Here is a 17,587-nt window from a genome sequence, read left to right as displayed (position 1 = left end):
TCTGTTTTTGTGTTACACATTTCTTGAATATTATTATTAATGATTTCTAATTCAATTTCATTGTGGTCAGAGAATAGATTTTGGATGATATGAATCCTTCTAAATATATTGCAATTTATTTTATGGCCTAGTATATATACTGTAGTTTGGGGATATACTGTTCAATAGATATCAATTATGTCATATTGACTCTTCAAATCTTCTATATAATAACTTTTTTCCTTTTTTTGTCTATGTGCTTTAGCAGTTGCTAACAAAGGGGTTTTAAATATCCAACTGTATTGTGAATTCATTTTTCTTGCCGCCCATCATATCTTTTTTACAAACTGTGCAATGGATTTTCAGCTAGCCTAACCCTCAACTCAGTCTCAATGTGTTTCTCCCAAGAGGAGGCACATTAATGATTCTAAGAGTCTGGTTTTTCCTTACTGACATAGCATGTTCCACACTGTCTCCTATTCAAGATACAACCTAAGGAATTCAAAAGATCCTCAAAATTAAAAGGCTTCCCTTTGGTACAAATAGTTTCATGTTATTATAAAAATGTCACAACTGGTGTTCAATTTGCCAACATACAGAATAACACCCAGTGCTCATCCTGTCAAGTGCCCCCCTCAGTGCCCGTCACCCATTCACCAATTGAACACCAATAAAAAATAAATTTATTATTAAAAAAATTTTAAAAAAGACTAGCGACACAACTTGTAACAAATTTAATAAACATCTATTGTATTCTCCCCCCCCAAAAAATGTCACAACTGACAGACAGCCTCTTATTAGGATGTGAGCAGTAGGTGAGGATGTGTTAAATCCACTTGGTTGTAGTTCTGACCAACATGCAATGTTATTGACAGTTGTCTGCCTGGGCCAATGGCTTCAGGTTTTGGCCAAAGAACTGACTTAACTAAATGACCTCATCTGCATTATGCTCTCATCTGCATTATACTCATATCCCTCAATTCACACATCCAGAATATGTTAGAATTCCATTTTCAATTATATGTAAATATTCTTTTGGGATAACAGATATTTCTAGGAACCTCTGCTCCCAGAAGATGACTTTGTATGTGGAGATAAAGGGCTGGCACCATGACCATAAATAGATTTTTTTTTAAAAAAAAAGCAACAAAGCACGCCTTTATTTAGCATATGCAAGCCCAAATGAACAAATCTTCCAAAGAGGTAACTTTTCTCTAGATAGAGAATGTGTGAGTAGAGAGAGGCCTTAGCAAATGTTCATGTATATTGGATAGCATTTATAGATCACATTATAAGGCTCATCTTAATAGTTGCCTTTTCATTTCCTTCCATAAAATTGAAGGGTAAGCATACATTTCTTTTTGTCACATGGAAGAATAATGGCTTTTAACAATGGCTTTTTGATTTGTACTAAGCCTAATCTTTTTCTGAGGAGTGCAATTGTCAAGGACATTGTCACTATTGTATTGTCCCTGACTACTCAGTGGTGAATTGGAAGACCCTAGAAAGCATGAAATCGAGTCTCTTGAAGAGATAGCAGGCACTGGCAGTGAAATGGAGACTAAGGTTTTCTGCAAATGTTATATTCTTCCTTCATTACCACTTTATAATGGAATGCAAGAACACTGCTTTATAGTCTATGCTGAGAACAGCATGTATTGACCTCTTGTCAGTACTTCAGTCTAGTGTTCTCAGTTTACTGTTGAGATATAGTATCGCTATTGACAAGCAAAAGGAACTGCCGGAGATAGAGCATATATTATTAAAGCAGTTCATTTTCTCATCAACAGTTTATGTCTTGCTTTGGATAATTAGTGAGGTCTTGGAAGGAATTAGTATGGTATTTGGGAATGTGTGTGCCAAGAAAATATACATACACTGAATTAGAAAAGAAATGTACTCATTTATGAGGGGACTGAGCAATGTGAATGGCATCCACATAGAGACTGAACTCTGAGATCATTCACATGGTTTGCCCATTATTCACATACAATTGTCCCATTTACTGCTTTTTGTCTATAAGACTGACCCAGGGTCATTATGTTTCTAATGTTATACCACTGCATATATCCAAAACTACTTCTTCATTCACCCACCATCACCCTGCACAAACTGAAGAAAAAGACTCTATTCCCACTCAGCAGCCTGGCGATGTCAACCAGAGGATATCATCGATCAAATGAACTCATCCCATGTATATAACTAAAATGTGTGCAGGAACAGGTAGGACTCCAGGGGCTGACCCAGATACGCTACCTCTAGATGATCTCAAGCATCTAGATACTCATACAAAACTTAGCCCAGGATTCTATCCCTGGAATGTGTTGTTCAAGGCTCTGTTGACCTAATTCCATCTTCCAAGTGTAGGTGTTCACTTCAAGGTGGCTGAGAATAACAGACTGTCACATTTTATATGCATGTGTTGCATTCTAGGGTTATGGTCTACTCCATCCCTCAATACACTTAGGTTTCTGTCTTTCTAAAACGACTATTTCTGTTGTAGTTTGTATAATAATGGTGGCAGCAGGGAATAACCTTCCTGGTAGGTGGTTCAAGTGAAACCCTTTTATTCTTTTAAGATTTATTTATTTATTTTAGAGAGAGAGAACATGAGCAGGAGGGTCAGAGGGAGAGAGAATCCCAAGCAGACTCCCTACTAAGTGCGGACACCGACACAGGGCTCGCTCCCACAAACAGGAGATCATCACCTGAGCCAAAACCAGGAGTCTGATGCCTAGCTGGCTGTGCCACCCAGACACCCTAAGTGAAACCACTTTAATGAATAGACTTCTTAGACATGTAGACATGTGAGGCAGGATTAAGAGAACTCACAATGGATGTCGAGGCCCCAGAGACTAGGAACAACAGGAAGCCATTACCATCGCTAGGGCTAGAGGAGTGAAGGGAGGCAAGGGTGCTTCTAGACAAAGTAACTTGCACACTGTCACATAGCCAAGAAATGACGAAGCTGGGATTTGAATGGAGGTAGACTGGCACCCATGTTTACATGATTTACCAACATGAACCAGTTTTTTTTTTTTTGCTACTTTCTTGCTTTATATTAATAGCATGACTCAATAATCTGGGTAGAGATTTATTTTAATCACATACTTGCATACATAATCATACTGCTTCAGGAAAGGGGACGGGCAAAGTATTTTCTTTCAAGTTGTTGCACTTCTTAAGGTTTGGGGAGCTGAGAATGACCTATGGAGTAGAGGCCACCCAGCAAGAGCTGTAATTATAAAGGAATACAAATACTGCCAGAGAAGCAGTGCAGAGGCTGGGAAGGAGTTGGGGAGGAATACTACCCTTACCTTTTTCTCCTCTTGTCCTCCAATGTCCTGTTGCTGCCTCCGGCAGGCTAAAAAACCAGGCCAGCAGCCAGCCGAGCAAGAAAGCAAGGCTCCATCTCCAGTACAGAGAACAGGCCGAAAAAGGTGTAAAGTGGACCTGCAGAGGGTGGAAGGGATGAATGGAGAATGAATCAGCATACATTTAGAGTTTACAGCTTTTGCATACAAGGATGAGGGGGCACTCAAAGCATTTGAGATTATTCCTCATCACTAAGATCTTTTGGCTGGACAAGCACACCTTTATCCTAACCCCCGTCTCCCTGTATCCACACGTGTGTCTCCATCCAATCAGAACACCACGAAGGCCAGAGAAATCCACTCAGAACAAAACAAATGAAGACGCAAACACAAATAAAGCAGAAACAGGCCTATAAATACAGGGAGCAAATGGATGGTTGCCAGAGGGAAGGGGGGGTGAGGAGATGGGCAAAATGGGAGAAAGGGAGGGGGGAGATACAGGCTTCCAGTTATAGAAGAATAAGTCACAGGAATAAAAGGCACAGCATAGGGAACAGAGCCGACAGTATTGTCATAGCGTTGCACGGTGGCCGATGGCAGCTACGCTTGTGGCGGGCACAGTATAACGTGTACACTTGTCCAATCACGATGTTGCACACCTGAAACTAATGTAACATGGTGCATGTCAACTATACTTCAATTTAAAGAAGGAAAAAAATGGCATCAGTAAAGGTAACTGCATGGGGAAAACAACAACGACAACAAACATCTGTCCTACCCTGCCCTCTGCGGCTCCCTCCCCTCCACACTGAAGCTTTCCATACATTCCACTGCTTTTAGGACTGACGCCGAGGTCCTTAACCAGGGCCTGCAGTGTCCCACACCGTCTAGTCTCAGCCTAACCTTTCCATCACGTCTTGTCCCGGTCTCTCCCGCGTTCAGCTCCCTCCAGCATCACTGGCTTCCTCTGCTTTCTGCCTGATTCTGAGCTACATTTGAAATGTGGCTCCTTCCTCCTGGAATATTATTCCTGCTTTTCCCTGCCTCTTAGTTAATCCTTCTTCATCCCTCAGATTTCAGCTCAAAAAGTCACTTCTGCGTGGAAGCCTTCACATGATTCCTAGATCCAGTCAGCTATCAATTTTTATAGCTTTTGCTTATCTCGTGTACATTTTCTTCATTGAATCTTCTCAGTTTAAAATTCTACTCTCATCCATTTGGTGATTTGCTTGATTTCCATCTCTTCCACTAGATAATAAGCACCAAGGAGCAAGGAATTTGTCTGGTTTTGTTCACTGTTGTATTGCAGGCCCGAACTCAGCGCTTGTACACAACTGGCTTTCAACAAATAGTCATAAACAGTGTGGGGTGCCTGGGTGGCTCAGCAGTTGAGCGTCTGCCTTTGGCTCAGATCATGATCCCAGGGTCCTGGGGTTGAGTCCCACATTGGGCTCCCTGCATGGAGCCTGCTTCCCCCTCTGCCTACGTCTCTGCCTGTCTCTCTGGGTCTCTCATGAATAAATAGATAGAATCTTTTAAAAAAGAGGAAGACACATTGTATATACCTGAAACTAACATAACACTGTATGTGAATTACACCAGAATTAATAATTTTTTGAAGGACACACTGTGGGGGTGCCTGGGTGCCTCAGTCAGCTAGGTGGCTGACTCTTGATCTCAGCTCAGGTCTATATCTCAGGGTCATGAGTTCAAGCCCTGTGTTGGGCTCTATGCTGGATGTGGATAAAAACTTACAGAGGTGCCTGGGTGGCTCAGTCAGTTAAGCATCTGCCTTAGGCTCAGGTCATGTTCCCGGAGTCCTGGGTCTAAGCCCCAGATCAAGCCCCGCTGCTCAGCGGGGAGTTGGCTTCTCCCTCTCCTCCCTGCTTGTGCTGTCTTGGTCACTATCTCTGTCTCTCTCTCAAATAAATAAAATCTTTTAAAAAAAAACCTACGCAAGACCCACTGTGTACCCAAACTGCAGTTCAGTATGTTAATACCAGATAAGACATATGCATTAGTGTGTGTGGGTACTTGATCAGCTGTGAATTTATTATTTGGTTCTCTGTGCAGAAAAAAATACAACAATATAGCCACAGTTTATATTGGCTTTTCATGTACCTTACAAGTAAAGCAATCTTTTTTTTTATTTGTATTTTCAGGTTATGTCCTTGAAATGTCTGAGCTAAAAATCATTGGTGGCATTATTATGCATCATAGAAATTGTGTTTCTGTCGAAGAAATAAAAAATAAATGTCTCTGAAAACTACGTTTCACAAAACACCTTTTTACTATCTTGCATCTTTCTTCCTATAAAAACTCACATTTTCCTGGTCATGAAAAAGAATGCAGTTGCCAGGAAAAAGGTGTGAGCAGGAATGCTTAATATTTAAAATTATTCAAAGTAAATGCTCCTTCAGAGGGGCAAATTGTTATATCAGGAGAAATGCTGTCTGCTTCCTAAGAGACCATTCTAAACAAATAATTATAAACCACATTTTTGATGTGGCCTATGAAGTTCTGGTTGGAAGAATATTTTTGTAATTGGCTCAGCTATGTTCGGGGAGACATGACTTCAGCCCTGTTGCCACATCCCTTATTAAGGCTGTTTCTACAAAGGCAACAGGGAATATCTGTGAGGGAAATACCTTATAATTTTGTTGAATTAATTTAGTCAGTGACAGTTATTTTTAACATTTCAAGAAGCAAAGAAAAAGGCGTAACTCCTTCAGCACGCCTATTGGAATGGGGAGCAAGGTGGTGCATATAAATGAGAGAATGTGCAGGAAGTGCCTAGCTTGGTGGGAATAAATACTATGTAATGTCACACAGTAGACACTTTGTAAATATTAGTTCCCCTTCTCTCCACTTATTGAGGTACTCAAGTTGTCAGGGAAACACTGATTTCAAAAGTACAGTCACACAGTTGGAAGGACGTTTCATAGGGAAAGGTAGTGTATTGGCTTTATGTGTGTGTATTCCTTCTCAAGAGGGCACGATGAAGACAGGACAGAAGGATTAAAAGTTCAAAATGAGAAGGCTCGATGGGGTATAAGAAGCCATGGGGAAGAAAAAGAAAGGTGAGTGCAGCAAAGACAAGCAGCAGCATCACTTTTCTACAGGCAGGTAGTGAAAAGGCAGAAAGGAGCCCCTTGTAACTCTCAAAGCAGGAGTACCTTATTTTCCATTGGAATCTTAACCAGGGCTGTATTGTATTAAAAAAAAAATAAAAGAACTCATGTGGTTGTTGGCAGGAGGGGAAGTGGGATTAGATGCCCACCCTCTCATTCTTTCTACCCCATGCCACCCCACCCTGAAGCTTTGGTAGTTCCACAAATAACACTGTGGCCATATAGCCCAGAGCGCAACCACAGCAATGGCTAGAGGGGATTTATAGCCAAGTCTCTAAGGAAAGCTCTGAGGTAATACATAGTTTCCGACTGAAGTTTAGGAGGAGAAGGTACTTAATTTGGACTTGGGAATGCCTTGTTTTAAAATTGTATCTTCCATTCATCGCTGATTCCAAAGACTGAATTCCTTAATTGGCAGTAATTGCTGCTTAGACAATGTCAGTGCTTTTTGTTAAATATTTTATTTTATAGGAAGAAAGACAAGCTTGTTTGTTTAATTATTTATTTTATTGAAAAGAAAGAACAGATCCTGAAATTGCTGACTTGAGTAACTCTAGAAAAGGGATGGCATATAAATCTAAACCTTGTCTTTGAGATAGATGGGTTTATATTACTTTTGCTAACTAGCAAAGCTGCTTTAAAAATAGGAGAAGAAATTAAGGAAATAGTGTGCTGTGCTCACTGTTTATTTTATGTAACTTCTATTTCGATTGGCAAAGGTTTTAATTTCAATTTAGCTGTCAGCTGACATGCCTGAATGGGACCCCCCCCAATACAGCATTATCAACAAAGTCCATCCTGAAAAGATAAAAAACAAAACCAAAAACAAAGTCCACTTTTTCCAATCTCAAGAGGATGAATGCTATGATGGTGCAGGCTAAGTTGCGAACCTGTGGTAAATATAAGGCTATAGTTAAAAAGAGAAGATGGGAATAAAAGCAATCAGCCAAGAAATGTTTTGTTTTCCCACCGCCAAACCTATCACTCTTTTATATGTGTATCTGTATATTTTGCCTCCTACTTCCCACTAAAATGGAAGATGTGACTCTAGAATGAATAAGTGCTATATGTTGAGTTCTGGCCATCAGAATGTGACCAAGGGGATATGGACCAAGGCAGTTAGGAGTCTGTACATTCTCCATGTGCCTTCTCTCTCCAACCTCTATGGCTGTAAGTGATGGACTTGTAGATGGCATCATTACAAGTTGCAAAGAGCATAGGTCCTGAGTCACTGACTAGAGAGTAGTTGGATCCTGTTATGTTACGATACATGTTACTATGACATGAGTGACAAGCCTTTGCTGAGTAAGGCCAGGGAGTGTTCATTACCACAACAGAGGCTTTACCACTCTAGCCTATCCTAACTGATAGAGATGGCAATGGATTTTGTCAGTTTCTCAATGATTTCATAAAGTTTCAAGAACTACTATATATTCCATGCTTGGCTCTGCTGTTCTGTATGTTAACTTTTCCTTACTTTTAGCTCTGCATTTATCTCTATATTGATCAATAGATCATATCCAAAAAAAAAAAAAGGTAATGGCATAGAAAATAATTTAATTTGGTTCTAATCCAGCATTTTTCAAAGTGTTTTTCAAGAAGCATTACATTTGGGAGATACTAATATGTGTACCTGAATAGACTTTCCAAGCTTTTATAATTTTTGGGAAATGCTACATTCTATAGATCTGTCTTAGAGACACTTGACATGTGTTATTATAAAAGGCTCCAAGTAGATCTGTAAGAAAGAAGCCAAAGTTACCTCTTCCAAGTGTTTCCACATTTATTTGACTATGACTTTTTCCCTGCAAACATTTCTTAGAAATAGTCCCATTTGTGGGGTGCCAGGTTGGCTCAGTCAGTAGAGCCTGTGACTCTTTATCCAGGGGTTGTAAGTTTGAGCCCCACATTGGGTATAGCTAATATAAAAAATCTTATGTTTAAAAGCTTTATTTAAAAAAAATTTAAAAAAAGCTTTATTTATTTTAATCTAGAGAGAGGGGAGGGGCAGAGTGAGAGAAAGAATCTCAAGCAGACTCTCCACTGAGCACCGGGCTGAATGTGGGGCTTGATCTCCTAACCCTAAGATCATGACCTGAGCCAAAACCAAGAGTCAGATGTTCAACTGACTGAGCCACCCAGACACTCCTCAAAAAAAATCTTTAAAAAAAGTTCCATCTGTGCAAAAGTAGTTATGGAGATAGCCTGAGGAAAAAAATCCTGTAATTCCACTTTGATACATTTTCACCAAAAGAACACTGAATTAGTCAGAAGTCTACCAAAGAAATAGAATCAGTAGTTAAATAGGTATATTAGTTTCCTGGGGTAGTATGTTGTAAAATTTACCACAAAATGAATGGCTTAAGAAAGCAAAACTCATTCTTTTCACACTTCTGGAGGCTAGAAGTTTGATTTCAAGGTGTCAGCAGTGCCATCCTCCCTCTAAAGGCTATAGGGAAGAATCCTTCCTTGGCTCTTCTGGTTTCTGGTGGTTACTGACAATCCTCACTATTCCTTGGCTTTCTTCTCTGTGTATTTCTATATCTTCAAATCTCCCTCTCCTCATAGGGACAGTGGTCACTGAATTTAAGGCCCACCCTAATTCAAGATGACATCATCTTAATCTGATTACATCAAGACCCTATGTGAATAACTTCACATTCACAGTGTCTGGGATTGGAAATTAGGACTCCAACATATCTTTTTGGGGACACAATTCAAACTCCAATAGCAGGAAATATTTTTCATCTATCTATCAATCAATCAAAAAACTAGCTTATGCAATTGTAGCATCTGGCGAGGCAAGTCAGAAATATATAGGGCAGGCCAGCAGGCCAGAAACTCTCTAGCAGGAGCTGAAACTGTCATCCACAGGCAGAATTTCTTCTTCATGGAAACCCTAGTTTTACTCTTACAGGCTTTTAACTGATTGCATGAAGCCCCCACACACTATCCAGGGTAGTTCACTTTACTGCAAGTCAATTGATTGTAGATGTTAGCCGCATCTATAAGATGCCTTCACAGCAACCACTAGTTTAGTGTTTGATTGAAAAACTAGGTACTATAGCTTAGCCAAGTGGACACAGAAAACTAACCATCAAATGTAAAATTTGTCAGGTCAAGAACCTTCTGATGTTCTAAGACCTTCTAAAGCTCTCAGCACACAAAAGCTTTTTTTCTTCTTCATTGACAAAATTTTCTTGGGTCCCCTCTACCGGCTACGATGTGGTCCTTATGAGCCCTGTCTCTGAACGAAAGGGAGAATTGATGTGATGCAATTCAATTGTTCAGATACATTAAGAAATAAAACATAGTGCCTATTTGGCCGTTTTGAAATCTTTACTTTGAAATGATCTTAGATAGTACTTAAGCTAGGATTCTTACTTTATCAATGGGTGAACTGGGCCCAGGGCTCAGACCCAACCTGAGGTTAACAACCCAGTCCAGTTCTCTTTCCACTGTGACTCACAGACAACCGTCAAAAGGGCACACCAGTCTATACTGAGGAAAAAGATGAACTCTTTGGCCTCCTTCTTCCAGGCATTATACTGTGGGAACATGTGCATGCTGAGAAATCTCCTGTGTGCCTCTCCTAGGGCACATAGCTCAGCTCCCAGGTACCGTCCACGTTGCTGGAGAAGAAGGGTACGTAGGCAGGAGAGCACCTCACCCAGCAGAAAGCTTTTCTTGCCGGGGACCTCCCAGGACTCTCTTTAGGCATGGGTCAAGTCTTTCACCTGCGTCACATTTGGAACTCAATCTTTAGTCACTCTGGGTATACAAGGTTGGCTTGCCTCTGCATTTCGATGACACTGTATGTTTTGATATCCTAGGTGACATGTCTGCATAAATACATTAAGACAGGAACAGCAAAGGTCATAACTTTTCTTATTACTGAAGATAAAATTTAATGAGCTAGATCACAGGCTGCTTTAAGAACGGCCGTGCCAGGTTAATGGGGCTCTGCTACTGAAGCCAATTACACTGGGTACAATTACATCCTATTCTAATAGCTGTAAGTCAGGGTTACACAAAGATTCTGTCTCTGGGTAATTACTAGCTAGGAAGCAGGTGAGGGGAAACTAAGCAAATTGTCACTGATCATACAAGAGACACACAGAAAGCACAGAGCTTGTAGCTATTCCGGGTGTGTGTGTGTCATCTGTTGCTAAGAAGGAGCTGGCTTCGCAGTCAGAAAGCCCTCTTCTTCTAGCACTGACCGAAAGGATATGTGATTTCAAAGACGCTTTTAGAAAAGTAGCTGAAAAGTGAATAGTAGGAGAGGGGGAGGAAGAACTCAGAAAGCCCTTCTCTATTGAAACTGTTTCCCTGAGGATCGTGAAAGATTTAGTGGACTGATATTATTAATTTCTTCCAACCTAAATACAAGGGAGTGTTACCGAAACCCAAAATGATATTGTAAAATTTGAACAAACCTCAAAGATTGACTTAATAAAAAGTCCTCCTTTAAATTCTCTGCTAGCCTCACCCTGGCAGCTATTTACAGGTCCTTTCGTACACATGGCTAAAAGGGGGCCATTGAGGAGTCTCCTGACAATTGAAGATCCATCAGAAATATAGATGAAAAAACTTTGAAATTTCAAAGTAACAGAATTTTCCTATGATCTCATGGATCAATTTGCACACTATTGATTTTTGAAAAGCCTTCGAGGAACCAACACACCTTCTCCGAGGGAAACACATGTGTTCAGGTTATCAGTGAGTAAATATTTTAAAATCTGAGGGAGTGGGGGGTAATGTTTCCTTTATGAAAGCATCAGTGACATTTATTGGAACTGTGGGAAAGTCATTGCAGACAAGGGCAGCTGTATTTCTGAGTGCTGCCTTTTGAGTAGAATGATGTTTATAAGGGAATGAGTATTAAATAAATGACACAAGCAATGTCAATTTTTCAAAATGTTCTTTGTTTCCAAGAGGTTAAAGATTAAAAAAAGTAATTCCTAATATTGGTTGTTCAGACCACAATTGGAAAGACTTCCAGAATGACTCAAGATTTTTAAAAGATCCTTTCAAAGTAATGAAGTAATCTGTGGTAGAGTAGAAACAAAGAATGCAAGAAGAGTAGGTGGTACAGCATGGAGTCAGATCATGTCCTCTTGCTACTGCTTGCCCCGAGATTAAATTTTGGTGACATTGCTCTTTTTGTCATTAGAAGAGAAGGAAGGAGGCTTTTTAGTCATTGTATATTCATTCTGTCTCTTTTCTCTCTCTAAACAAAACTCATTTCTCCAAATCTTTAGGTTTTGGGTTTTTTATAAATTTATTTTTCATTGGTGTTCAATTTGCCAACATATAGAATAACACCCAGTGCTCATCCCATCATGTTTTTTTTTTTTTACAATCTCCAAAGTGTTGTTTGTTTCTCCCTCTTCCTGTGTCTCTGCCTCTCTCTCTCTGTGTCTCTCATGAATAAATAAATAAAAATCTTTAAAAATATAAAAGATCCAATGCTAATCTATCTTGGATAACTGTAGTGTTCTGAATGTGTAGATTTTCTACAAAGGCAAACAGATATTCTTCTTTAATAGGTATATTGACTGTGGCTATTCAGAGAACATAATGGTCAGCCTTGTCACACACATCAGTGCTGGACAGCAGAGGAGAGAAATTAGAATATATACTTTGAGGTGAGAAGTGAAAAGGTGCATCTCATGAGCAATACATCCAACACCAGACATTGCATACACCCACCGACAACTAATACGGTCCAAGACTGATAAACCCTCAAGTTTCAGACACACTTAAAAAAAAAATAAAACCCCAGAAATACAGGTGGTTTGCTCTAATACTGACAGGTCCACAGTAGAGACAAAACAAAACAGAGTCACAAAGGAGTTATCTTGTCACTGGCAAAATTAAGCTTCCTTAAAGTGGAGTTCAAGAATGATCCAGATCAAGTCATATCTTGCAGTCTCCTTACTCAAGAGTGGTCCACAAACTAGAAGTATCAGTATTACTTGGGAGCCTGTTTGAAAGGCAAGATTTCTGGGCGCCTGAATGGGAGTCAGTTAAGTGTCTGATTTCAGTTCAGGTCATGATCTTAGGGTCCTGGGACTGAGCCCTGCATCGGGCTCCTTGCTCAGTGGGGAGTCTGTGTTTCCCTCTGCCCCTTCCTCCCGCTTGTGCACATGAGCTCGCTCCCTCTCTCTCAGATAGATAGAAAGAAAGAAAGAAAGAAAGAAAGAAAGAAAGAAAGAAAGAAAGAAAGAAAGAAAGAAAGAATCTTAAAAAAAAAGAAAGACAAAATTTCAAGCTTCACTTCAGGCCTTCTGAATCAGAATCTGCATTTTATCATGTGATTTCTAAGTACCTTAAAGCTTAAGCTCTGCCCAAAACACAGATCATGAGGTTCTAGGGTCTACTTCCATTACAATTTTTGTAAAAGAACATTTCAAACATCCCAGATCCAGTTTCAGATTCAGTTTTTGTGAATCTTCCAATAGCTCCTTACTCAGGTTTGTCTCTATATTATGAGCAATGAAAGAAATTAGTGGTAAATTACTGTACTAAGGGCAGCATGGCCTTAGTGGAACAAGCACTAAGCTTGGCGTCACAGAGAATTATGCTCAATTCCTGACTCACCACCAGCTGTGTGAATTTGAACAAGAGGCTTCAGCTCTTGAGTTGTCATTTCTTTCACTTACAAAATTGGATTAATACTACCTGTGTCACAGTGTCCTTAAGAGAATGGACTGAGATGATGTAAGCAGAGTGCTTAAATACATCTAAGTTTGATCTGTTGCCTGAGGACCATCTCTACATTTCCTCCCAGAACCTCAACATTAATTTCCTTTCTCTGGTTCATTCTGTAGTTTGTTGCCTCAAAGGCAGGTAACTTCACATCAGTTATATTCTTACATTTGAGGCTCACATTTCCTCAAAGCAAGAGCCTCTTAGGTCTTATCACAAACCCAATGTGATAATTTAGGTGAACCAATTTTTCCCAAGCCTCATTGCAATTAGAGAACTCCAGAGTCATTTTATGACCATCTGTCAAACTGCAACATGGAGAGTGCTGAATCCTATATAACAAATTAATTGATCCAGAGGGCTCTTCTCATTTAGATTGCTGGACAAATTGTCCTTCTTTGCCCAGCACAAGCTTAGTTGACTCTTGTTTACTCAGGCATGATCACTAATACCCCCAATTTCCCTTAAAAAAAGTGTCCTGGCTTGTGTGAGAAATTCTACAGTCAGCTATAAGCAAATGACTTTGGCTTTCCAAACTTAAACAGTAAGTACAGAATAAATGTTACACTTGTTTCCTTCCTTTGCCTAAGCAGCTCTTCAAAAAGTTGCTTCTGATACAGAACCCTATAGATTTTGTCATGCCTCCCAATCCTATGTGGGGCCTGCTCTCTGTTGGCATTCAGTACCCTTTTATACCCTGCTCTGTATCTTCCCCTCTGTTACACAGGATGCAAACTTGGGGCTCCTTTGCCAGCCTGCCTTGCCAGCTGAGATCCACAGTCTTAGATTCCATGCTAAGATGCATTGGCATGAGGTTTGGGAAGCAAATGAGAAGCATTGCTGCTGCTTCTGTAATTGGCAAGCAGACTCTTGGATCTGCAGATGCATGTTTTTTGTTGTATCCTCTGCATCTCTTGGCCACTTAATCTGCTTTGAGGCTGAAGAAGATCTGTAAGGTTGGCAGTGACTTTCTGTAGATCCCGATCCTGGGCAGCAGCATCTCCATAAGCCTCTGCCTGACTTGTACCCTCTTTATTCCTTCCAGTGCTTTGTCATTTGCTCACTTGTTGACTTTTTAACAAATCTATTGAGCTATAATTGATATAATTAACCCTCTCCTTCCTTTTTGTTCTCCAGCCCCAGGCAGCTAATGATCTGCTTTCTGTCACTATAGATTAGTTTATATTTTTAAGTTTCATATAAATGGGAATCTTACAGTATGTACTCTTTTTTTTTTGTATGGCTTCTTTCACTCATCTTAATGTTCTTTGAGATTCACCAGTGTTGCTTCAGGCATCAGATTTCATTACTTTGTATTACTGAATAGCATTCTATTTTTTGGAAATACCTTATTCACCCATACACGCATTGATGGACATTTACACTTGCTTCGTTTCCAGCTTTGGTTATTACAGATAAAGCTACTATAACATTCCTGTAAGTCTTTGTAGAGACATGTTTTCATTGCCCTTGAATAAATAACTTAAGAGTGCAATGGCTAGCTCTTTCTCATGGCACCTCAAAGGCAGTAGGCTGCTTTAGGATTAAGCGAAACATCGGTCTCTCTAAAGAAGATGATGTCCATGAGTACATTGTGAGAAAGGGCCCTAAACAAAGAAGGTAAAACCAAAGAGCCCACAATTCAGTCTCTCCAACACATGCCCTCCAACACAAGCATTGGCATACTGCTCTGAAGAAACAGCGTACTAAGAAAAATAAGGAAGAGGCTGTAGACTATACTAAATTTTGGTCAAGAGAATGAAGGAGGCCAAAGAAAAAACACCAGAAACAGATTGACAAGAGATGGAGGCCGTCTTCTCTGAGAGCTTCTACCTCTGAGTCTAGTAAAAAATGAGATTTTTCTAAGAGTATCAAATAAGATCAGACATTTAAAAAGAGTGCAGTGGCTGGATCACAAGGAGGTTTGTTCAACTTTTGAAGAAACTACCAGTTTTCCAAAGTGATTATACCATTTTACAGTGATTGTACCATTGTAAACGATTTCTAGTTGCTCTGCATCTTCACCAATGCTTGTAATTATCTTCTTTTAATTTTATCTATTCTAATAGGAGAGAAGTAGGATGATCCACATCTCCATCAGACTTAAAAATAGCCACATTAGCCTGGAGGGATTTTAGGTAAGAGATATAAAATACTAAGTAATGGTGAAGGGTAAGAGAGAATGGAATGAATCATGGAATAGGGGTGGCCATGGGGAATGGAGAAAATACCTTCTCCTTGCCCTGTGAGCCTCCAGAACTGAATGTGGTCATGAGGAAAGTTAACAGGTCAGTGTGAGGATGCTTTTTAGAGGGCTAAAGAAAGCCCCTTTTGTCCAACCAGAGAACCTTAGCCTCCCCAGAATCACCCCCACAGAGGTGTTAAGAGTGGTACTTTGTGATTTTGAAGCCATATCATGGGATGCTCACCATATCATGGGTGGCTAAGTGGTTGGGCTTCTACCTTCAGCTCAGGGCATGATCCCAGGATCTAGTATCAAGTCCTGCATCAGGCTCCCTGTGAAGAGTCTGCTTCTCCCTTTGCCTATGTCTCTGCCTGTCTCTCTCTCCCTCTTTTCATGAATAAATAAATCTTAAAAAAAAAAACAAAGCCATATCATGACCTCACCAGTACCCACCATGCTATAGGTCAATGTCCAAAGTGGTGCTCTGTGATATCTAAGGCCCCCAAGTCACCATTGGCTGGGGTAGTGCTTAGCTGATCAATCAAACTGAAGAATGTGGCCCCTCATTGTCCCAGGGAGGGCATATATAGGGAGGTCAGAGGCTCTGGGTTAGGCCAGTTCTTGCCTTTATTGTGGCTAAGGTAACCAGAAAACCATAGGAGCCTGGAATAGTTATAACACAACCAACCCCAATGACCAAAGGGAGGAAGACGAGATCCAGAGCTGGTGTTAGGGTGAGAGGACTTTAAGCAAACTCTTCCTCTTTCCCTATTGACTTTGTCTCCCAAGTCCTTTATCCTATCCTTGCCTGGCACAAAACCCCTTATTGGTCCACACCCTTTTTCATGAAGCTCCTCCTTCCCATTTGGTCCTCATCCTCTTTATCCAAATTAATGCCCTGGGCTCACTCTCTTGCCCTTGCCCAAAACAACCAGGAAGACCAAAAGATCCCTTCAAGGGAACCCCCAAAAAAGCAATCTCAAATATCTACCACTCACTCAGAAAAGCTGAAAAGAGCATGAAGCCAACAATTTCAACTGTTACCATATGCTGAATAGAAGTGGCATCAAAGTAAGAGAAGAAATCAATATAAGAGATAAGATCAAAGGTCTCAGAACAAGAGACTCTGGAGAAGCCCACCACTTCATGTAACTTGTGCAGCCAGTAACTGAATAAAAAAGGTCATAGACCTTAGAAATATCTGTTGAGGGGCGCCTGAGTGGCTTAGTCAGTTAAGCATCTGACTCTTGATTTCGGCTCAGGTTGTGATCTCAGGGTCCTGAGATCAAGTCCCAAGTTGGGCTCAGCGCTCAATGGGGAGTCTGCTTCTATCAGTCTCCCTCTGCCCCTCCCTTCATTCTCTGTCTCTCTCAAATAAATCAATAGTCTTTAAAAAAAGAAAAAGAAAAAGAAACATCTGTTGAGTCTCCAGAGGCATGGTTTCTGGGAAAAGGCCAACCACACTGAAGCTGAATCTCACACCAGCAGGGTAAACTGATGGCTATGATCAAAATAAAAAATCAAGTTGTGAAAAGATGGTATTTAGTGTGTCTCTGAATTCTCTGTTGGTAGGGAGGGAAGCAGGAGATGAGGCAGGTGTGTGAAAAGGGAGGGACATGGTGTCCTGGAGGGTTGGGGACCAGATCCTCAGGGCTACAGTTAGCCAGACATTAGGGATAAGGACTAAATTTCAGAACTGAGCACTGAAGATAAATTCCCCTCCTTAACACTTTATCTCAGAGGCAAGGAAGAAAAGGAGGTGGTGTTACTGCATTTGTTTGGGGATACAGAGCAACATTAGGGTCTAGATTGCAACAACCCAGATGGGGAGAGGGTTTGATGTATGGACAGTAACTGTGACTATGATACTTTCCTTAAAAAAGGCAAAATAAAGAAATCACTTCCTGGTCACCTACCTCAGTGGGGTTCACCTGCACCCCACCACTATATGCTGTAAGCTTAAAGGTGCTCAGCTTTACTAAATGCTCACCTTACTAAAAGTCACCATCAGCATTCCCAAGTACTGGAATAATGTTTAGAGGGAACAAACCCAAAACTGATTAGGTTCCTTTCCTGCTAAGAAACTGAGGGTGGGGTGGTGGGAGTAGTCAACTCCCAGGGCAGGAGATAAAGAGGATCTTTGTCTGCAGAGTTTTAATACAACTATAAAACCCAGTAAAATATGGTCTTTTAATTATTACTGCACCCCAGCATTTCTCAATAATTACAGTCTTCCTCAATAAAGCCTTTTGTTCAAATTCTAAACA

General features: G+C 40.5%; 1 long non-coding RNA gene across 1 annotated transcript in view; it reads right to left on the bottom strand.

Moving 5' to 3' along the window:
- LOC111094678 overlaps positions 1-17,587 on the bottom strand; it is a 52,131-nt gene that overhangs the window by 11,764 nt on the left and 22,780 nt on the right. Inside the window, exon 2 of the long non-coding RNA XR_005386025.1 lies at positions 3,297-3,432. This is a non-coding gene — a long non-coding RNA (uncharacterized LOC111094678). The remainder of the gene's footprint in view (positions 1-3,296; positions 3,433-17,587) is intronic.

Source organism: Canis lupus, chromosome X (genome assembly GCF_011100685.1).
Source record: "Canis lupus familiaris isolate Mischka breed German Shepherd chromosome X, alternate assembly UU_Cfam_GSD_1.0, whole genome shotgun sequence".
In the NCBI taxonomy this organism is placed as follows: domain Eukaryota; kingdom Metazoa; phylum Chordata; class Mammalia; order Carnivora; family Canidae; genus Canis; species Canis lupus.
The sequence above is the reverse complement of the archived record's forward strand: the minus strand, read 5'-3'. Positions and strand labels throughout refer to the sequence as shown.